We start from the raw sequence: 22179 nt of genomic DNA, 5'->3' as shown, positions 1-22179 counted from the left end.
TTTCTCATCTCACATTAAAATACGTCCCCTCACTTTGCACTCTCCTGCACTCTGGAAAAAAAACCTTTTCTATTCATCTAACCTATACCTCTCATGATTTTATAAACCTCGACAAGGTCCCCCCTCAATGGAAAAAGTCCCAGTGTCTCCAGCCTATCCTTATAACTCAAATCCCAGTAAACCTTTTCTGAAGCCTCTCCAGTTGAATAATAACTTTCCTCTTGCAGGGTGACCAGAACTGGACACATTGCTCCAAAAGTGGCCTCAGAAATGTCCTGTTCCAACTCTGATACTCAGAGATCTGAGCAATGCAGACAAGTGTGCTAAACATCTTCTTAACCTGAAAGCCTAGATCCCTCTGCTCAGAAGCACTAACCAGGGCTGTATGTTAAGTGTAAAGTCCTGCCCTTTTTTGTTTTATTAAAATGCAATACCTCGCATTCATCCAAATCAAACTCCATCTGCCATTCCTCAGCCCACTGGCTCAATTGATCAAAATCCCTGGGTTATCTTCGTAATCTTCTTCACTGTTGACTATTCAAACTCATTAACCATGCCTCCTAAATTCCTATCCAAATTGTTGAGATAAATTACACCAATCCCTGCAAAACACCACTAGTCACAGACTTCCCTTCCAAAAAAACTCCATCACCACCTCCCTCTGTCTTCTGCCACCAAGCCAATTTTGTATCTAATTGGCAAACTCACCCTGAATCTCATGGGATCTATGTTATGGACTAGGCCAGAGCACTCAAAACATGCTTAAGCAGGCAGCCCTTGACCTAATTTTGCAATTTGTTTTGGTAAATGTGTAATGAAAATTACCCGGAGTAAGACAGCGAGGTTGACCATTAGATTTTAGAACAGACAAAAAGCTTATTCACAAAATTACGCAATGGAAGACAAAGAACAGAATAAAGAGCCCCTACAGAACTCAACCTATCCAGCTACAATTAATTATGCTGTTCTGAATATATACAACAGTCCCAATAAGCAAACTCCCTTTGAAACCCACTATAAATGGAACACATGCTTGCAGGTTGAACTTGAAGGGCAGAAAAGGGAGACAGTTTCCACACAGCTCTCTGTTGAACTTCCCAGTTCAAGACTCAACTGAAAACTGCTCAGCTCAGCTAAAGAGCTGACCACTCTCCTTTCATTATACAGGTCACTTCTAAAGCATGACCACTTTGGCCTGAAGTCTCATCTGTTTACAAACAAACAAAAGGCCTCTCAAAATCCTTTTCATCCCTGTGCCAAGCTAGACTGATCAGAGCCCGGCCCCAGTTTATTGCTCCTCTGAAAAGAATCAAGGATAGAGTCTTCTTGAGCCAAGGAACAGCCTTTAGAAAAAAAAGGGACTAGCTTTGTGACATCTAACTTTACTGATTAGTCTACTCTGCGGATTCCTGTCACTAATGCCTGTGTAGACAATGTGTATTACTGTGCTGTCATCAATTGTTTTAGTTACTCTATTAAATATCTCAATCAGGTTTAGTCAGCACGTTTTCCCACACACTGTCCCAAATCAGTTCTTGCCTCGCTGAATGCATGTAAATCCTATCTCTCAGAATCCCCTCCAACAACCTACCCTGCACAGATATCGGACTCACAGCTCTCTAGTTCACAATCGTCTCCTTACAGCACTACCCAGGGCTATACATTTAGTGTAAAGTCCTGCCCTTGTTTGTTTTACTAAAATGCAATACCTCGCACTTATCCAAATTAAACTCCATCTGCCATTCCTCAGCCCATTGGTCCAATTGATCAAAATCCCTTGTTATCTTTGTAATCTTCTTCACTGTTGACAATTCCACCAAATTTGGTGTCATCCACTAACTCATAAACCATGCCTCCCAATAAGCCACCCTCCAGTCCTTCAGCATCTCACCCATGGCTGGGGATGATACAAATATCTCTGCTGGGGGGCCTCCCAAAAATTCCTTCCCTAACTTCCCACAATGTCCTGGGATACACTTGATGAGATCCCAGTGATTTATCTCCATTGTGTTTTTTTTAAGACCTCCATCATTTCCTCTTCTGTAATGAGGGCTATTTATCATGACATGAATATTTGCTTCCTTGATTTAACTGGTGTCTCTGTCTTTCTCCACAGTAAAAACTCTCGCAAAATATTTGTTCAGTACGTCTCTTATCTCCTGTTTTTCCACACAAAGATAATGTTGTTTACTTCCTTCCCTGAATCTGAGAGTTGGTGTGTTCCACTGGGGTTTGTTAAAGGGTTTGGGCTGGTAACTACAACCCAGATATCCCACTTGTTTAAAACCAAGGGTTTCACATGGAGCTGTCCCTTGCCGACATAGACAGTGGTCACTTCCACCCTCTTGGGGTCAGTTTTCTGAACCTGCAGGAATAATGTGCAACCTCATCCTCACACCGACACAACCCACCAGTGATTTTCCATCGACTGAACCGTAAGGATACATGAGGTGGATGGTTGAGTTTTCCAATCTCCAAAGAGTACACAGACAACACGGCTGGGATGTGTTTTAAGTGAATAACTTCTGCAACAAATAAACTGTTAATTCTTTACCTGTTGTACTTTAATGAGCAGGTTTTATAGCCCATTCCAAATTACCCCGACTGAGAGGCTTCCTAGACCATTTGAAGAGGGCAGTTAAGAACAAACCACATTGCTGGAGCCCCATGTAGAGCAGATCTGGAAAGGGGGGCAGGTTTCCTTCCTTAAAGAACATTGATGAATCAGTTGGGGTTTGGTACTTTACAGAAACTGAGGAGGTCACAAAATCCCTCCCATCCAGTGAATTACTGAGTTGACAGTTGGAATGCAGCAATATCTAGAAGTTAATTTGCATCAGCCAACAGCATTGAAATAATTCTCTCAAAAACCTGATTGTTTTTCGTGACATTGATTAGGAATGAATGCTTGCTCGGACACCAGGAGAACCTCTATTCTGTAAATAGTTTACAAATGATGCCATTCCTAAAGGGGGAACAGGTTCTCAGTTTATCGCCTCATCGACACTGTCTCACCTGCCACAGCACAGCAAGGGATGTTCTCTTCTTTTTTCCTCTTTTCTCCTCATTTCTCCTCTTTTCTCCTCTTTCCTCCTCTTTTCTCCTCTTTTTGAAAACAAGGGATAGGAAAGGGAAGATTTGTGAACCGTGGATGACAGGAGAAATTGTGTGACTCACCAAGAGGAAAACGGAAACGTACATAAGGTGGGGCAGCTAAGAACAGAACAGACTTTGGAGGAATATCGGAAGAGTGGGACCAATCTTAAATGAGGAATCAAGCGGGCTAAAAGGGGTCTCAAAATAACTTTAGCAGGTAGAATTAAATAGTATCCCAAGGCCTTTAATTCATAAATAAGAAGCAAGAGGGTAACTAGAGAAATGGTTGGTTCACTAAAGGATAAGGAAGGAAGGTTGTGTGTTGAACCTGAGAAAATGGGCAAGATTCTCAATGATTACTTTGCATCAGTGCTCACTGAAGAGAAGGACATGATGAATGTTGAGATTAGGATAGAAGTTTGTTTACTCTGGATCACGTTGACATCAGGAGGGAGGACATGCTGGATAGACTAAAGGATATTAAGGTGGACAAATCCCCAGGACCAGGTGTGATCTATCCCAGGTTGCTGAGGGAGGTGAGAGAGGAAATAGCTGGGCCACTGACAGATATCATTGTAGCATCTTAAACACAGGTGAAGTGCCAGAGGACTGGAGAGTTGCTAATGTTGTCTCCCTGTACAAGAAGGGTAGTAGGGATAATTCAGTTAACTACAGACCAGTGAGCCTGATGTCAGTGGTGGGAAAGTTGCTGAAGAAGGTACTGAGGGAGAGTATCTATTTATATTTGGAACAGAATGGGCTTATCAGTGATCGGCAACATGGTTTAGTGCAGGGGAGATTGTGCCTTACCAATAGAGTTCTTTGAGGAAGTGACTAAGTTGATAGATGAAGGAAGGGCTGTAGATATTATAGACATGGGTTTTAGTAAGGTGTTTGATAAGGCTCCCCATGGGAAACTAGTGGAGAAAGTGAAGTCACATAGTGTGCAGGGTGTTCTAGCTAGGTGGATAAAGAACTGGTTGAGCAGCAGGAGACAGAGAGTAGTAGTTGAAGGTTGTTTCTCAAAATGGAGAAAGGTGACCAATGGTGTTCCACAGAGATCAGTGTTGGGGCCACTGTTGTTTTTGACAGACATAAGTCATCTGGATGAGGGCACTGTTGGTATGATCAGCAAGTTTGCAGATGACACGAAGATTGGTGGAGTAGCAGAAAGGATAGGGGACTGTCAGTGAATACAAGAGAATATAGATAGATTGTAGAGTTGGGCAGAAAAGTGGCAAATGGAGTTCAATCTGGGTAAATATGAGGTGATGCATTTTGGAAGGTCTAATTCAAAAAGAACTATACTGAAAACGGAAGAGCCTTGGGAAAAGTTGATGAGCAGAGAGATCTGGGAGTGCAGCTCCATTGTACCCTGAAGATGGCTGCACAGGTAGTTACAGTGGTCAAGAAGGCATATGGTATGATTGCTTTCATCAGACGGGGCATTAAACATAAGAGCGGGTAGGTCATGTTAAAATTGTGCAAGACTTTGGTTTGACCACATTTAGAAAACTGTGTACAGTTCTGGTTGTCACATTACCAAAAGGATGTGTGCCTTTGAAGAGGGTGGAGAGAAGGTTTATGAGGATGTTGCCTGTTATGGAAGGTGCTAGTTAAGAAGAGAGGTTGAGTAGGTTAGGATTGTTTTCCTTAGAAAAAGGAGATTGAGGGGCGACCTGGTTGATGTCTACAAAGTCATGAAAGGTATAGACAGGGTGGAGAGAGATAAGCTTTTTCCCAGGGTAAGGATTCAATAACGAGTGGTCACGTGTTCAAGGTGAGAGGACAAAAGTTTAAGGGGGATAGAAGCAGCAATTACTTAACACAGAGGGTGGTAGGTGCATTGCCAGCAGAGTTAATAGAGGCAGGGACAGTAGATTCATTTAAGGTGCATCTGGACAGATGAGTGAGTAGGTGGGGAGCAGCGGGATACAGATCCTGAGGAATTGGGTGATAGGTTTAGACGGTGAATTTGGATCGGCTCAGGCTTGGAGCACCGAAGGGCCTGTCCCTGGGCTGTAAATTTTCTTTGTTCTTTGTTCTCTTTGTTCATGAGCCGTTGCTGATAGTTCCAAATACAGTTTCTGTGTGTCACTTCTGCTTGATGCTGACTTGCTTCTTCTCTGACAGCTCAACAGATCATATCAGGGAATGGCTGCAGCCAATATTTACAGATATTTCAGTTGTACGCCTGATCTCTACTCTATCTGGATGCAACAGCCATGTACTGAATTTGATAATTCCATCTCTTAGAAAAATGCAAATTCTCCATCAATCAAACGCTATTTTAATATGCAGGGGTTGTTGGAGTTATTGCAATGTTTCTCCATGCTGTGGAGAGTATTTTATACACCTGCTCATTTTCTAAGTACAGTGCAAACCATTGGATTTGTTCAGAACTGACAATGAAAATGATTGGAGTTCATTTTATCAATTACAGTTTTCCAGAGAGAGATAATAAACAAAAAATTGTTTGCATCACACTTACCGATGCTGTTGGTCTGTATCCTGTAACTGCAGTTCTTCTCTCTTACCTTGTTGACTGACACATGAACAATTTCACTGGGTTTTGTTCCCTGAGTATTTGAGGCTGTGCAGTAATATTGATGATGTTGCCGTGTGAAGGATTGACAATATAGATCCAGTTTATTGGTGTCAGAGATCTTTGAATCTTGAGAAGGGGTCTTCTCAGACCATGTGTAGTGAATGGGGAGAGATCCCCGGGCAGACTCACAGGAGACTGTCACTGAGCCCCCAGACCATGAGACATTTGGTTGGGATAAATATTGAAGCCCAGGAACAGAGACAGCTTCTGTGGGAAAGAAACAATTATTGAGAGATCAAAGATCAAATATCTTCCAGTGCTTTGTCAGTTTTCTTCCTGAATAAAACACTGACCAGACATATCAGCAGAGAATAATTTTAAAACAAAATGAGTCCTGTACATTCAGAGATGTGCAGCTTTACATTAAAATGTGGGTCAAGGGCAAAGGCCTCAAGCTGTACCATTCTGCATCTCCCCATTGAAGATTCTTCATTGTGACAATAAATATTCCTTGTGTTTTGTGATCAGTGATCGACATTCTCCCATTCAGCCAATTTGTTGTTGCTATAACCTTACACTGACGAGTCCATCCGTGACACCAATATTTCATGTTTGACTGATACCACTATGCTTCGTAGTGACAGGATATTGTGATCGCTCTTCCCAAAATTCCCGCAACGTGTTTCTCTGCCCATAAAACACTTGAAACTGAGGAGACATCATGTCAAAGATTTGACTGGAAAGAAATGCTTAATATGCAGATGACATTTTAATTAGCTACATTCCATCTAGTACATGATGAAGGTAATCCATTATCAGAGCCTTGGGTATTCCAAATTCCTAGGGAATGTCAGGATATTTTCTTACCCCACTGGTCGAGCTTTGGGACAATCTTGAAATCGGGTTTGTGCTGCCCGCTGTGGGCTCTAACTCCACCGTGTGTGACATCATCGAAATGTTGTCCCCCTGGAGAGCAGCCTGAGTGACAGGCCTGGATTGGAGTCGGCTGAGGATCAGTGTGAAGGAGGGCACAGGTGCTGAAGGATCCTTACTCTGACCAGAGAAGGAGGGTTTCATCCAGGCAGAAGAGGGGAGTGTGTGGAGACTCATGGTGGGCTCAGGGGCTGCATTTTCAAGGCTCAAGGGGCAGATACAACAGGTGACCCAGGAAGATAATGAGAGGCCTCAAGTGGGAGACGAAGAGAACTGAAGTTCAGCAAGGGATGGTTCATAATGGGAGAAAGAGATCAACGTGCAGGACTTTGAGGGCAGTCAAGGCAGGATTATTTGTAATCACACATTGTTGTCAGTGTAAGGAGAGTAAAATAATAGAAGTAATTTACTGATTGTTCCAGAGTGATGCTTCATGAGAAATTATTTAAATTGCTGCCATATTGTGTCCCGGTGTGGAAGAGGAACAGCCTGTGGATGACTGGGTAGAATTTGCTTCAATAAATACCAGACCAATGGTCTTGTTGGGAGAACCACGTTTTTTGTGGGGAACAATTGTTGAGTAAAATGACAGAAACGATTTGAAACATCAGTGAAGAGATGGATAAGAGAGAAGGAAAGGAGGAAGGTGATAGAGGTCAGGAGAAAGAGATCTTCTTGGAAAGAGGAAGTCTTGAAAGAAAAAGGACTACTAAACTGACAGATGCATGTTCAGTTTTCTGTCCATAAAATATTCTGTATGAATTTGGTGGCAACAGCTACAAATTGTTTCAGGAAGGTTTCATGTACTGAGCTGCAGCCTAGAGTAATGCAACTCCAGAATTTTAACCTTGTGTGTTTCAAAATTTCTTGACCATAAATGGAGAGGTGTCAATGATGAGCAATAAATGCATTGCAGTGTTAAATTCTAATGTGTAAATCAATGGCATTGAAAGACAGTCAGCAACTTGATTCAAGTTAAAGAGTAAAAGGAAAAAGGCTTCTTATGGGAAGAGAAATATAAAGCAACCATTTACTTTTGCTTCACAAAACAATATTTTTATTAGATTTCTTACAGTGTGGAAACAGGCCCTTTGGCCCAACAAGTCCACGCCGACCCTTTGAAGAGCAACCCACCCCCCTACACCTAACACTAGGGGCAATTTGGCATGGCCAATTCACCTAACCTTCACATTTTTGGACTGTGGGAGGATACCAGAGAAAACCCACCAGACCTGGGGCGAATGTACAAACTCCACACAGATGCCTGAGGCAGGAATTGAACGCAGGTCTCTGGCGCTGTGAGGCAGCAGTGCTAACCACTGTGCCACCATGCCACCCACTTTATTGTTGAGTAAAATGACAGAAATGATTTGAAACATCAGTGAAGAGATGGATAAGAGAGAAGGAAAGGAGGAAGATGATAGAGGTCAGGAAAAAGAGATCTTCTTGGACTTCAAAAATAAAAGAAATGAAAGCAAACTCAGAATGTGTTGCTCATGTGTTCATTACCGCTCCAGGTTTCAGTGTATATTCAAAATTGAAAACTTTGGAAAAACTAAAATAATTATGCTGCTTTTTTTCACATAAAAGCAGCATTATGTAGTCCTTCTTATTTATTTTATAATTAATAATGCCATTTGGGAAATCTATCACATTGGATTACAATATTTTAAGTAGAAGATATAACACTTCCTGATATTGTTCATACATTTTTATATTTGTTCAGTTAAACTTGAAAGACTTCCATATTTAGAGACACAAGGGGCAGACAAAGTACATGCTGTGTCTGTTTTCTGCAGCTTGACACTCACCTGAAGCCAGTTGCAGTAATGTGGGGGGGGTCACTCTATGTTGGATCAAGTTAAAAATCACACGATATCAGGTTAAAATCCGACAGGTTTCTTTGTAAGTACCGGCTTTTGGAGCACAGCTCCTTCATCAGGTCGCTTTGTTATAATGCACATTTCTTCACAAAAGGTGCTGGAGTGTGAATCAAACAGCCACAACAATGTTGCCCATTGTTTCTTAACATACTTTCAAATATTTAAACATCTTGACTGTATAAACCAGACCGTAGACTTTATCAAGTATTGATTATCCAAATCTCCAACTCAGATTGTCACTCTCTGGGAATGGAACAAATGAGGAGAGTCAAAGTTCACATCATTTTATTCACAAAGATCAGTTCAGTTCTTGATGTCAGTCTCTCAGCAGTTGTTTCTCACACTCAGATAAGTGCGTAATGCAATGTCTACAAGAATTTCAATGAGGAAGAAGATATAGGAAGCCAGCTTCTGAAACCTCCGTAATACAGATGGTGGCATTTAACTCTGAAGTCATTTTTCTCCAATCAGTTATGTTTACCAGAAGAGCGAAATTAATCTTCATTGAAAGTATACAAAATTCTGAAACCAAGACAGCTAAAGAGTCTGGTGATCAGGGTAATGTTGACCCAAGCTCAGTATTTATACGAATTCTCGGGTGAATCACAACTGGCTTGTTCTCTCCTGTTTGAAAATTTCAACAAATTAATCCTGAGGCTAAAAATACATTTTAAAAATACTATCAGGTAGAACATACCTCCTGTTAATGCTGAATAATTGTTGTGTCAGGATCTGAACTCCTCGATTTGCAAGAGAAGGACACTTTCTGCTGCGTTTTCACGAGATCCAAATTAAGCAAGTCATGGGGCAGATTTCAGGCAGAAAAAGGAACTCAGCAGCAGAGAGTGAATTCAGGGGGAAGTGAGCGGTGATTGAATAACTGGGAGTGAGCTTCAGTCCCAAGGTGAGGATCCCTCTGGTGAACCGATTAACATGGGGCTTTGTATTCACCAGGACATGGTTGATGATGAGTCAGTCTGGTGAACCATGCTGGGTTTCACCTTTGAGAAGATCAAAGGGACTGACACCCTTCACCAACCGTGCTCATCCCCAGCCCCAATGCTGAAGGCAGTGTCCCCACCTTAACCCTTAATATGGAAGGAGAGTCACTGGAGTCATTACCCAGAGACTGAACCAACGAGGACCATCGCAATGCTCTGTCTGGGAAACAGAAACAATACGTTGGGTAAACTCCTGGAGAACACTTGGAAACATTTGGGGGTTAATACCCCAATGGGGATGAAACCCCTCTGCTGTCAGGTCACCAGTGTCTGAGTGTCAGTAATTTGCCTCTGATATGTTTTTAAAATTTCTCTCCTGTCATCTTAAAATGTGCCTCTGAGTCTTGAAATTCCCTTCTTAGGTAAAAGACAACTACTATCAATGTTATCTGTACTTCTCAGTATTTTATAATTTTCCATCAGGTCACTTCTCAATCTCCTCTGCTCTTCAAGTCCAAGCCTGAACTATATACAACATGCAACTAAAGATGTTTCACGAGAGACAACCGTGTATCTTAGATTTAATCCAACCGCTATTAAATATCATGGACTAACCCTATTTACTGTTCATCAAGACTGAGTTTGTCTTCTGCCAGGGACGTTTGAGGGCATCCTTCCCCACATGGTATCAGTGGCTCAGATTAATGCCAGCATGATGGATTGGTGGTGTCAAATCTACCCAAGATATCCCAGATCATATTCTGCATTACAAGATTGAAGACTTCCTTCTCAGCAGCAATCTTTGACCACAGTAGAACAATCAATCAGAAACACACTTCTGAAAATGAGTGTAAGTGCTTTCCATCATATTAGTTCCAGTTAAGTGCCCTATTCAGAACTTGACTAAGAAGCAGTTCTTTTTCATTCCCACTAATGCTTTGGTGTCAGGGGTGCAGCTGGATCATGGCAGCCATTTTTAAAGGTGGCACCTATCCCTTGAATTGGGAAACACTGTAATTCTAAGACACCCTTTTTTATCCAAAATCAATTCTCCCTGGTCTCGACTTACTGTTTTAGCACCAACATCTTGTGCTGCTCCATTGTTCTGCCTTTTCTTTCCCTTCAAAGTTTACCCGATCTCAAAGTGTTCCTTGTTTCTGAAGTCTTTGACAGCTCTCACCCTCATTTATCTTCTTTTCTGAAGCCGGTAGGTCATCCTGTGTGTTTATCAATTCCTGGCATCAGATACCTCTAAATGATGCCCACTGTTCTGCCACTGTAATGTGAGATGAGGTTGACCATGGAATGGAGGCCTGCACTATGGTCTTCCTGTACATCTCTCTAAGGTTCAGTCTGGCCCTGTCCCTGTAGTATTCAATTAGTTGGCTGTCCTTATCTACTCTGATAGTAATCTGGAGATAGTCACAGTAAAGCAATTTCAACTCTTTATTCACATAATATATACTACAGCAATCTAATACAGAAATCTCCACCTCAGAATTTCTCCCTGAATGTTCTTTCAATACCATAATTAGATCATCAGTTACACCACTAACTGATTAACATTAATCATTTACTCCACTTCCTTCTCAGATACTAGAAAGTAGATGAACCGGATTTGATCAGGGACCTCGAAGTAAAGGAGCCATGAGGAGGTAGTGACCACAAGACAATCAGCTTCAATCTGCAGTTTGAAAGGGAGAGGGTGGAATCGGAATTGACAATATGTCAGTTGAATAAGGGGAACAATGGAGCTATGAGGGAGGAGCTGGCCAAAGTTCAATGGTGCAATACCTTAGCAGGGATGGCAGTGGAGGAACAATGGCAGGTATTTCTGGGTATAATGCAGAAGATGCAGGATCAGTTCATTCCAAAAAGGAAGAAAGATCCTAAGAGGAGGCCATGGCTGACGAGTGAAGTGAAGGACCATATAAAGACAAAAGGGAAAAAGTATAACATAGCAAAGATGAGTGGGAAATCAGAGGACTGGGAAGCTTTTAAAGAACAAAAGAGGAAACTAAAAAGGAAATACGCAAAGGAAAAATAAGGTACGAAGGTAAACTGTATTAGGGGCAAAATACTGACATGGATTGAAAATTGGTTGGCTGACAAGAAACAAAGAGTAGTGATAAACGGCTCCCTTTCGGAATGGCAGTGGTGTGCCGCAGGGATCAGTGCTGGGACCACAGCTTTTTACAATGTATATTCATGATATAGATGAAGATATTAAAAGTAATATTTGCAAATTTGCTGATGATACAAAGCATCAGGGTGAAATGGGTGGCAGGGTGAAATGTGAGGAGGATGTTCGGAGAATACAGGGTGACCTGGACAGGCTAGGTGAGTGGACAGATACATGGCAGATGCAGTTTAATGGGGATAAATGTGTGGTTATCCACTTTGGTGTCAAGAACAGGAAGGCAGATTACTACCTAAATGGAGTCAAGTTAGGTAAAGGGACAGTACAACGAGATCTGGGTGTTCTTGTACATCAGTCAATGAAAGCAAGCATGCAGGTACAGCAGGTAGTGAAGAAAGCTAATAGCATGCTGGCCTTCATAACAAGAGAGATTGAGTATAGAAGCAAAGAGGTCCTTCTGCAGCTGTACAGGGCCCTGATGAGACCGCACCTGGAATATTGTGTGCAGTTTTGGTCTCCAAATTTGAGGAAGAACACTCTGGCTATTGAGGGAGTGCAGCATCGGTTCAGGAGGTCAGTTCCCGCAATGGCGGGACTATCTTACGCTGAAAGATTGGAGCGACTGGGCTTGTATACGCTTGAGTTTAGAAGGCTGAGAGGGGATCTGATTGAGACGTATAAGATTATTAAAGGATTTGACACTCTGGAGGCAGGAAGCATGTTTCCGCTGATGGGTGAGTCCCAAACCAGAGGACACAGTTTAAAAATAAGGGGTAGGCCACTTAGAACAGAGTTGAGGAGAAACTTCTTCACCCAGAGAGTGGTGGGTGTATGGAATGCTCTGCCCCAGAAGGCTGTGGAGGCCAAGCCTCTGGATACTTTCAAGAAAGAGTTGGATAGAGCTCTTAAGGATAGTGGGATCAAGGGTTATGGGGATAAGGCAGGAAGATCAGCCATGATCATAATGAATGGTTGTACTGGCTCGAAGGGCAGAATGGCCTACTCCTGCACCTGTTGTCTATTGTCTATTCCCCAGATTAAACTGCATCTTCCACACAGATTTAGCCATTGATTCTTTCTAGGTCCTTATGAACCTCAGGGTTCTGAATTGGATGATCATAATGAATGGGGGAGCAGTGTCAAAGGGCTGAATGGCCCACTCCTGCTCCTATCTTCAATGTTTCTACAGACCTTGCTGCTCCCCCTCTCCCCCCATCCCACACACAATTTACATCCTGGAATGGCTGGGTGATCCACTGCTGCCTTTGCTGTGAAGTTGATCAGTGACTTGAATGGCCCCAATTTGAAATGAAGGCCACACAGATCTTGATGCTGCAGCTACAGCAAGGATCAAGAAGCCTGACCCTATTCCGAACAAATAATCCACTTGATGTGCCATTTGTAATGTCAGAAAGATTTCAGCAATCTCTCATGTGATCAGTTAAATGGCTTGTTTCATCCTGAGGACATGGAAGGCTTGATATAAATACAAGCTTTCTTTCTTTACAATATCTGTGAGCAATGTTTTTTGAAATACTTACAAGGTGCTCAGAATAATTATAAATTAATATCATAAATTAAGACCACCCAACATACCACACTCCAGACAGTGGAAATGCAGAAACTCTCCCTCCAATGCCATTCTTATTTCATTCTTTGGTTTCTCGAGCAGCCTTTAGCCATAGTGTCCTGCTTCAATTTTCTTTATTAACTGAGGGATCATGCAGCTTAGGCAATCTGCTTCAAACTAATTGCTCTCCAACTCTGATTCTAAACATTTCTTGTTCTTGGATAAGGAGAAACATGTTAGAACTCACATACAGGTATCCACTGCTTTTCGAAAGTTCACTTTACACCACTTCACTTTTACAAAAGACCTACATTAGGACCTGTTTTCGCTAAATGAAAGAAATCCAAAGAGGATTGTTACTTTTATGCAAAAAGGTGAAAATTTTCCCATATAAATTAATGTTTCTTCACTTTACACCAATTTGGTTGATGAAAAGTTCGACAGAAACACTCTACTTTCAGGCAGCAGGGGATACCTGTATATTGATTGACTTATTGTTGTTACATGTACCAAAACACAGTGAAAAGTGTTGTTTTGTGTGCTGTGCAGGTGGATCATACCATACAAAGTGCATCATGGGAACAGAACACACTGCAGAATACAGTGTTACAGCCATAGAGAAGATGCAGAAAGAGAGAGGTCAACACTAACATGTGAGAGGTCAGTGCAAAACTCTGATAACAGCGTGAAAGAAGCTGTTTTTGAAAGTTATCGTACATTCATTCAATCTTTTATATCTTTTGCCTGAAGGAAGACGGTGGAAGAGAGGTTAACCGAGTTTGGGAGGGGTTTTTGATTATGTTGGTTGCTTCCCTGAGACAGCAGGAAGTATAAATGGAGTCAATGGATGGGAGGCTGGTTTGTGTGATGGACTGGGCTATGGTCATGACTCTCTGTAGTTTCTTACAGTCTTGGACAGAGCAGTTGCCATCCCACGCTGTGATGCATCTGGATAGGATGCTTTCTAAGGTCCTTTCTTTTACAATCTCTGTGCTTCACTCAGGACCAAAACCACAGCTGGTGACAACGGTCTCTGCACAGTGTGACATCCTCTTTAACCACAAAGGGATTTCCTCATTCACTTCCTCTTGCCTCGGTTGTTGTCATGGTTCAGGTGACCGCACATACCAGCTGTACTTTGTTCTACAAGGCAGCAGAATGAGGGGAGGTTTGCTTTCAACTATATTATCCCTCTAATACAGGGACTAATATCGGTAATATAATTACAGCACGATCTGCCTGTCGGGAACGCGAAACAACAATTGACACATGTACCGAGCTACAGTGAAAATGACAATAAATAATAAAAATATATGAAATTAAATAAATCAAATAAATAAAGCTTGAAATCAGCAGGGTACTGACTGTCATAGTATGCATGAAGACTATTTGGCTCACTGGGAAAGCTTGCAGCTACCAGTGGGTGCTAGAGACGAGTTTATGTCTGGACTTGGAAATGTTAGCTACTGAAGGGGTGTACTCTGCTTCATGGGGTACAATGCATTGATACTGAACTAATTTTCTCAGAGCGGTCCTGGCATCTTTGAGTTGTAAATTGTTATTTTGCTCCTGTGAAATTTTTACTGAGCTGTAAGGTACACAGAAAGGTGTCTTGGGGCAACTCTTTCTGGACTGTTTTTCACTTAATCTTATCCTTCTGAACCGCCTCAGAACCTCCACTACAATCTTTCTCACAATTCTGCTGTCATCCTCTAACTGCTCCAGTTTTGTCAATCAAACTCACTATCAAACGTTGTCTGGATTTGCCAATCCTATTCTAGCTTCTGGTTTCAAATAAGGGCCTTTGTGTGTAGCCACAGAAAATGAGGGAGATACTAAATGAATATTTTGCATCAGTATTTACAGTGGAAAAGGATATGGAAGATATAGACTGTAGGGAAACAGATGGTGACATCTTGCAAAATATCTAGATTACAGAGGAGGAAGTGCTAGATGTCTTGAAATGGTTAAAAGTGGATAAATCCCCAGGACATGATCAGGTGCACCTGAGAACTCTGTGGGAAACTAGAGAAGTGATTGCTGGGCCTCTTGCTGAGATATTTGTATCATCGATATTCACAGGTGAGGTACCGGAAGACTGGAGGTTGGCAAATGTGGTGCCACTGTTTAAGAAGGGTGGTAAAGACAAGCTAGGGAACTATAGACCAGTGAGCCTGACCTCAGTGGTGGGCAAATTGTTGGAGGGAATCCTGAGGGACAGGGTGTGCATGTATTTGGAGAGGCAAGGTCTGATTAGGGATTCAAAGTTTGTGAGAAGATTTGTAGCTCGGGTGCTCGTTGTTGTGTTTCTGTTCGCCAAGCTGGGAATTTGTCTTGCAAACGTTTTGTCCCCTGTCTAGGTGACATCCTCAGTGCTTGGGAGCCTCTTGTGAAGCACTTCTGTGCTGTTTCCTCTGGCATTTATAGTGGCCTGTCTCTGCCGCTTCCGGTTGTCAGTTCAAGCTGTCCGCTGTAGTGGCCGGTATGTTGGGTCCAGGTCGATGTGTTTGTTGATAGAGTCTGTGGATGAGTGCCATGCCTCTAGGAATTCCCTGGCTGTTCTCTGTTTGGCTTGCCCTATAATGGTAGTGTTGTCCCAGTCGAATTCATGTTGCTTGTCGTCTGTGTGTGTGGCTACTAAGGATAGCTGGTTGTGTCGTTTCGTGGCTAGTTGGTGTTCATGTATACGGATCGTTAACTGTCTTCCTGTTTGTCCGATGTAGTGTTTTCTGCAGTCCTTGCATGGGATTTTGTATACTACATTAGTTTTGCTCATGTTGGGTATCGGGTCCTTTGTTCTGGTGAGTTGTCTGAGCGCGGCTGTTGGTTTGTGTGCTGTTATGAGTCCTAGTGGTCGCAGTAGTCTGGCTGTCAGTTCAGAAATGCTCCTGATGTATGGTAGTGTGGCTAGTCCTTTGGGTTGCGGCATGTCCTCGTTCCGTTGTCCCTCCCTTAGGCATCTGTTGATGAAATTGCGAGGGTATCTGTTTTTGGCGAATACTTTGCATAGGTGTTCCTCTTCCTCTTTTTGCAGTTCTGGTGTGCTGCAGTGTGTTGTGGCCCTTTTGAATAGTGTCCTGATGCAACTTTGTTTGTGTGTGTTGGGGTGGTTGCTTTCATAGTTTAGGACTTGGTCTGTGTGTGTGGCTTTCCTGTAAACCTTTGTGGTGAATTCTCCGTTCGGTGTTCTCTGTACCATCACGTCTAGGAATGGGAGTTGGTTGTCCTTTTCTTCCTCTCTAGTGAATCGGATTCCTGTGAGTTGATGATCTGGTGTGTGTTCTCTATTTCTGTGTTTTCAATGATTACAAAGGTGTCATCCACGTATCTGACCCAGAGTTTGGGTTGAAGTTGTGGTAAGACTGTTTGTTCTAACCTTTGCATTACTGCTTCTGCTATGAGTCCAGAGATCGGTGAGCCCATGGGTGTTCCGTTGATTTGTTTGTATATTTGGTTATTGAATGTGAAGTGTGTTGTGAGGCACAAGTCCAGTAGTTTAAGTATTCCGTCTTTGTTGATAGGTTCAACGTCCTGTTGTCTGTTATGTCTGTCCAACAGGTTGGCTATTGTTTCTTTGGCTAGTGTTTTGTCGATGGAGGTGAACAGTGCTGTTACATCGAATGAGACCATAGTTTCTTCCTTGTCTATGTGTATATTTCTGATGATGTCCAAGAATTCCTGTGTTGATTGTATAGAGTGTCTGGATCCGCTGATCAGGTGTTTCAGTTTCTGCTGTAGTTCTTTGGCCAGTTTGTGTGATGGTGTCCCTGGTAGTGATACTATGGGTCTGATTGGGATGTCTGGTTTGTGCACTTTGGGTAGTCCATAGAATCTGGTGGGTGTTGTTGCTTTCAGGTTTCATTCTCTGTAGGTCAAACCTGGTTATCTGTCCGTTTTTTTGTAGATTCCTCAGTGTGTTGTTTATCCTATTGGTGAGCTGTGGGGTGGGGTCAAACTCCCTCTTTTGGTAGGTGTTGGTATCTGCAAGTAGTTGTTGTGCTTTTTGCATGTACTCTGCTTTGTCCAGGATGACCGTCATTCTGCCTTTGTCTACTGGTAGTATAGTTATGTTCTTATCGTTTCTTAGTGATTTTAGTGCTTCCCTCTCCTTGGTGTTGAGGTTATGTGTTTGTCTTTTTCTTGTTATCAGCGGTACGATACTTTGTCTCACAGTTTGTTGTGTCTCTTCTGTCAGTCCATTGTTCCTGAGTGTGCATTCTAGTGCTGCTAGGAAGTCTGCTGTCTTGGCGTCCCTGTGGTTGTAGTTGAGTCCCTTGGCCAGTATTGTTCTTTCTGTGTCTGTGAGCTGTCTGTGGGAGAGGTTTTTAACCCAGGTGTGTGTTGTGGTGTCCTCTTCTTTGTGTGTTAGTTTTGCCATTTTTTCTTTTAGTGCCATCTTTTTGTGGTGTGTGGTCCTGTTCTGTCCTATGGTGACGGCCTGTTCTATGGTCCGGGTCCATTCCTGATTGGTGGTTTTTGAAATTAACGATTTTTGGCGCGCAATTTCTTGTCTGTATTTGTGTAGTCTGTTGTGAGCATCTGAAATCATTACCTGGATCATCCAGAATCCGTTCTGTCTGGCTGTGTCCCTGGCTTGTGGATTGTTGACTGGTGGTCTGTATCTGACACATGGTGGAAGGATTCGATTCTTTCGGCATTCATGCAGGAACCGGAGTTGTTCGTATGCGGCGCTTAGGCAGTTGGCACAGGATTCCCATTTCCTAGCTTGTCTTAGCGTCTCTCACCCGTAGGTGTTCAAAGTTTGTGAGAAGATTTGTAGCTCGGGTGCTCGTTGTTGTGTTTCTGTTTGCCAAGCTGGGAATTTGTCTTGCAAACGTTTCGTCCCCTGTCTAGGTGACATCCTCAGTGCTTGGGAGCCTCCTGTGAAGCGCTTCTGATTAGGGATAGTCAACATGGCTTTGTGCGTGGGAAATCATGTCTCATAAACTTGATTGAGTTTTTTGAAAAAGTAACAAAGAGGGTTGATGAGGGAAGAGCAGTGGATGTGATCTATATGAAGTTCAGTAAGGCATTCGACAAGGTTCCCCATGGCAGACTGATTAGCAAGGTTAGATCTCATGGAATACAGGGAGAACTAGCCATAAGACCATAAGACCATAAGACATAGGAGTGGAAGTAAGGCCATTCGGCCCATCGAGTCCATTCCGCCATTCAATCATGGCTGATGCGCATTTCAGCTCCACTTACCAGCGTTCTCCCCGTAGCCCTTAATTCCTCTAGACAACAAGAATCTATCAATCTCGGCCTTGAAGACATTTAGCGTCCCGGCTTCCACTCCACTCCGTGGCAATGAATTCCACAGGCCCACCACTCTCTGGCTGAAGAAATGTCTCCGCATTTCTGTTCTGAAATGACCCCCTCTAATTCTAAGGCTGTGTCCACGAGTCCTAGTCTCCTCGTCTAATGGAAACAATTTCCTAGCATCCACCTTTTCCAAGCCATGTATTATTTTGTACGTCTCTATTAGACCTCCCCTTAATCTTCTAAACTCCAACGAATACAATCCCAGAATCCTCAGCCGTTCCTCATATGCTAGACCTGTCATTCCAGGGATCATCCGTGTGAATCTCCGCTGGACACGTTCCAGTGCCAGTATGTCCTTCCTGAGGTGTGGGGACCAAAACTGGACACAGTACTCCAAATGGGGCCTAAGCAGAGCTTTATAAAGTCTTAGTAGTACATCTCTGCTTTTATATCCCAACCCTCTTGAGATAAGAGACAACATTGCATTCGCTTTCTTAATCACAGACTCAACCTGCATGTTTACCTTAAGAGAATCCTCGACTAGCACTCCCAGATCCCTTTGTGCTTCGGCTTTATTAATTTTCTCACCATTTAGAAAGTAGTCCATGCTTTTATTCTTTTTGCCAAAGTGCAAGACCTCGCACATGCTCACGTTAAATTCCATCAGCCATTTCCTGGACCACTCTCCCAACCTGTCTAGATCCTTCTGTAGCCTCCCCACTTCCTCAGTACTACCTGCCTGTCCACCTAACTTCGTATCATCGGCAAACTTCGCTAGAATGCCCCCCGGTTCCCTCATCCAAATCATTAATATATAATGCGAACAGCTGTGGCCCCAGCACCGAACCCTGCGGGACACCGCTCGTCACCGGCTGCCATTCTGAAAAAGAACTTTTTATCCCAACTCTCTGCCTTCTGTTAGACAGCCAATCCTCAATCCATCCCAGCAGCTCACCTCGAACACCATGGGCTCTCACCTTGCTCAGCAGCCTCCCGTGTGGCACCTTATCAAAGGCCTTTTGAAAGTCTAGATAGACCACATCCACTGGGTTTCCCTGGTCTAACCTACTTGTTACCTCTTCAAAAATTCCAACAGGTTTGTCAGACATGACCTCCCTTTACTAAATCCATGTTGACTTGTTCTAATCAGACTCTGCTCTTCCAAGAATTTAGAAACCTCATCCTTAATGGCTACAGATCCAAATCCAAGCCATTTGCATACAGATCTGGCTCAAATGTAGAAGACAGAGAGTGGTGGTGGAGGGTTGTTTTTCAGACTGGAGGCCTGTGACCAGTGGATTGCCACAAGGATCGGTGCTGGGCCCTCTACTTTTTGTCATTTACATAAATGATTTGGATACGAGCATAAGAGGTACAGTTAGTAAGTTTGCAGAAGACACCAAAATTGGAGGTGTAGTGGACAGCGAAGAGGTGTACCTCAGATTACAACAGGATCTGGACCAGATGGGCCAATGAGCTGAGAAGTGGCAGATGGAGTTTAATTCAGATAAATGCGAGGTACTGCATTTTGGGAAAGCAAATCTTAACAGGACTTATAATCTTAATGGTGAGGTCATAGGGAGTGTTGCTGAACAAAGAGACCTTGGACTGCAGGTTCATAGCTCCTTGAAAGTGGAGTCGCAGGTAGATAGGATGGTGAAGAAGGTGTTTGGTATGCTTCCCTTTACTGGTCAGAGTATTGAGTACAGGAGTTGGGAGGTCATGTTGCGGCTGTACAGGACATTGGTTAGGCCACTGTTGGAATATTGCATGCAATTCTGGTCTCCTTCCTACTGGAAAGATGTTGTGAAACTTGAAAGGGTTCAGAAAAGATTGACAAGGATGTTGCCAGGGTTGGAGGATCTGAGCTACAGGGAGAGGCTGAACAGGGGCTGGGGCTGTTTTCCCTGGAGCGTCGGAGGCTGAGGGGTAACCTTATGGAGGTTTACGAAATTATGAGGGGCATGGATAGGATAAATAGACAAAGGGGTTGGGGAGTCCAGAACGAGAGGGCATAGGTTTAGGGTGAGAGGGGAAACATATAAAAGAGACATAAGGGGCAACTTTTCCACGCAGAGGGTGGTACATGTATGAAATGAGCTGCCAGAGGATGTGGTGGAGGCTGGTACAATTGCAACATTTAAGAGGCATTTGGATGGGTATATGAATAGGAAGGGTGTGGAGGGATATGGGCCGGGTGCTGGCAAGTGGGACTTGATTGGGTTGGGATATCTGGTCGGCATTGATGGGTTGGACCGAAGGTCTGTTTCCATGCTGTACATCTCTATGACTCTATGACTATTCCACGTGTATTTATTCAGATGTTGAAGACTACTGCAGTCAATGAGCTATTGGTAGAGCCACAGTCACCTCAACCCCAGAACATCTCTGCAGGAGCTCTCGAATCACAGAGATCTACAGCACAGAAACAGACCCTTCGGTCCAACTCATTCATGCTGACCAGATACCCAGCCCAATCTAGTCCAACCTGCCAGCACCCAGCCCATATCCCTCCAAACCCTTTCTACTCATATACCCATCCAAATGCATTTTAAAGGTTGTAATTATACCAGCCTCTACCACCTTCTCTGGCAGCTCATTCCACACATGCATCACTGTCTGCACGAAAAAGTTGCCCCTCAGGTCCCTTTTATATATTTCCCCTCTCATCCTAAACCTCTGCCCTCTAGTTCTGGACTCCCCGACTCCAGGGAAAAGACTTTGTCTATTTACCCTATCCATGCCTCTCATGATTTTGTAAACCTCTATGAGGTCACCCCTTAGCCTCCGACACTCCTGGGAAAACAGCCTGAGCCTATTCAGCCTCACCTAAACCTCAAATCTTCCAACATCCTTGTCAATCTTTTCTGAACCCTTTCAAGTTTCAAAACATCCTTCTGATAGGAAGGAGACCAGAATTGCGCGCAAAGTTCTAGAAGTGGCCGAACCAATATCCTGTACAGCCGCAACATGACCTCCCAACACCTGTACTCAATACTCTGACCAATAAAGGAAAACATACCAACACCTTCTTCACTATGCTATCCACCTGAAACTCTACTTTCAAGGAGCTATGAACCTGCACTCCAAGGTCTCTTTGTTCACAACACTCCCTAGGACTTTACCGTGAAACGTATAAGTCCTGCTCTGATTTGCTTTTCCAAAATGCAGCGCTTCACATTTATCTAAATTAAACTCCATCTGCCACTTCTCAGCCCATTGGCCCATCTGGTCAAGATCCCGTTGTAATCTGAGGGAACCTTCTTCTCTGTCAATGAAGCCTCCTCAAAGGCTGTCCATTATCTACAAGGTACAAGTAAGGTGTGTGATGGAATACTCCCACTTGCCTGAATGGGTGCATCTCCAACAACACAGAACAGGTTTGACACCACCCAGCACAAAGAAGCATGCTTCAATGGTATCACACCCACAAGCATCCATTTTCTCCACCATCAATGCTCAGTAACAGCAGTGTGTCATCTGTACAAGATAACCTGCTAAAATTCACCTAAGATCCTTGGACAGCAACTTCCAAACATATGACCACTTCCATCTCAAAGGATAAGTGCACCAGATACAGAGGAACACCACCAGCTACATATTCCCCTTCAAGCCACGCATCATCCTGACCTGGAGATATTTTGTTGTTCCTTCAGTGTCAATGGATCAAAATCCTGGAAGTGCTTCTGTAAGGGCATTGTGCCTCTACTTACATCACATTGACTGCAGTAGCCTTCAATATCTAGGAAAATACATGCTTCGTGATGTCATATGGTGTGAATTGAATTGGCTGAAGACTTGTA

General features: G+C 43.2%; 1 pseudogene; it reads right to left on the bottom strand.

Annotated features, from left to right (window-relative positions):
- The window catches only part of LOC140467127 (CMRF35-like molecule 8), a 33668-nt pseudogene extending 24927 nt beyond the window's left edge, over positions 1-8741 (bottom strand).
- Between the last annotated feature and the right edge of the window lie 13438 nt (positions 8742-22179).

The sequence above is a fragment of the Chiloscyllium punctatum genome, chromosome 45 (assembly GCF_047496795.1).
Source record: "Chiloscyllium punctatum isolate Juve2018m chromosome 45, sChiPun1.3, whole genome shotgun sequence".
Classification (NCBI taxonomy): Eukaryota; Metazoa; Chordata; class Chondrichthyes; order Orectolobiformes; family Hemiscylliidae; genus Chiloscyllium; species Chiloscyllium punctatum.
This window is presented reverse-complemented; position numbering and strand designations above follow the sequence as displayed.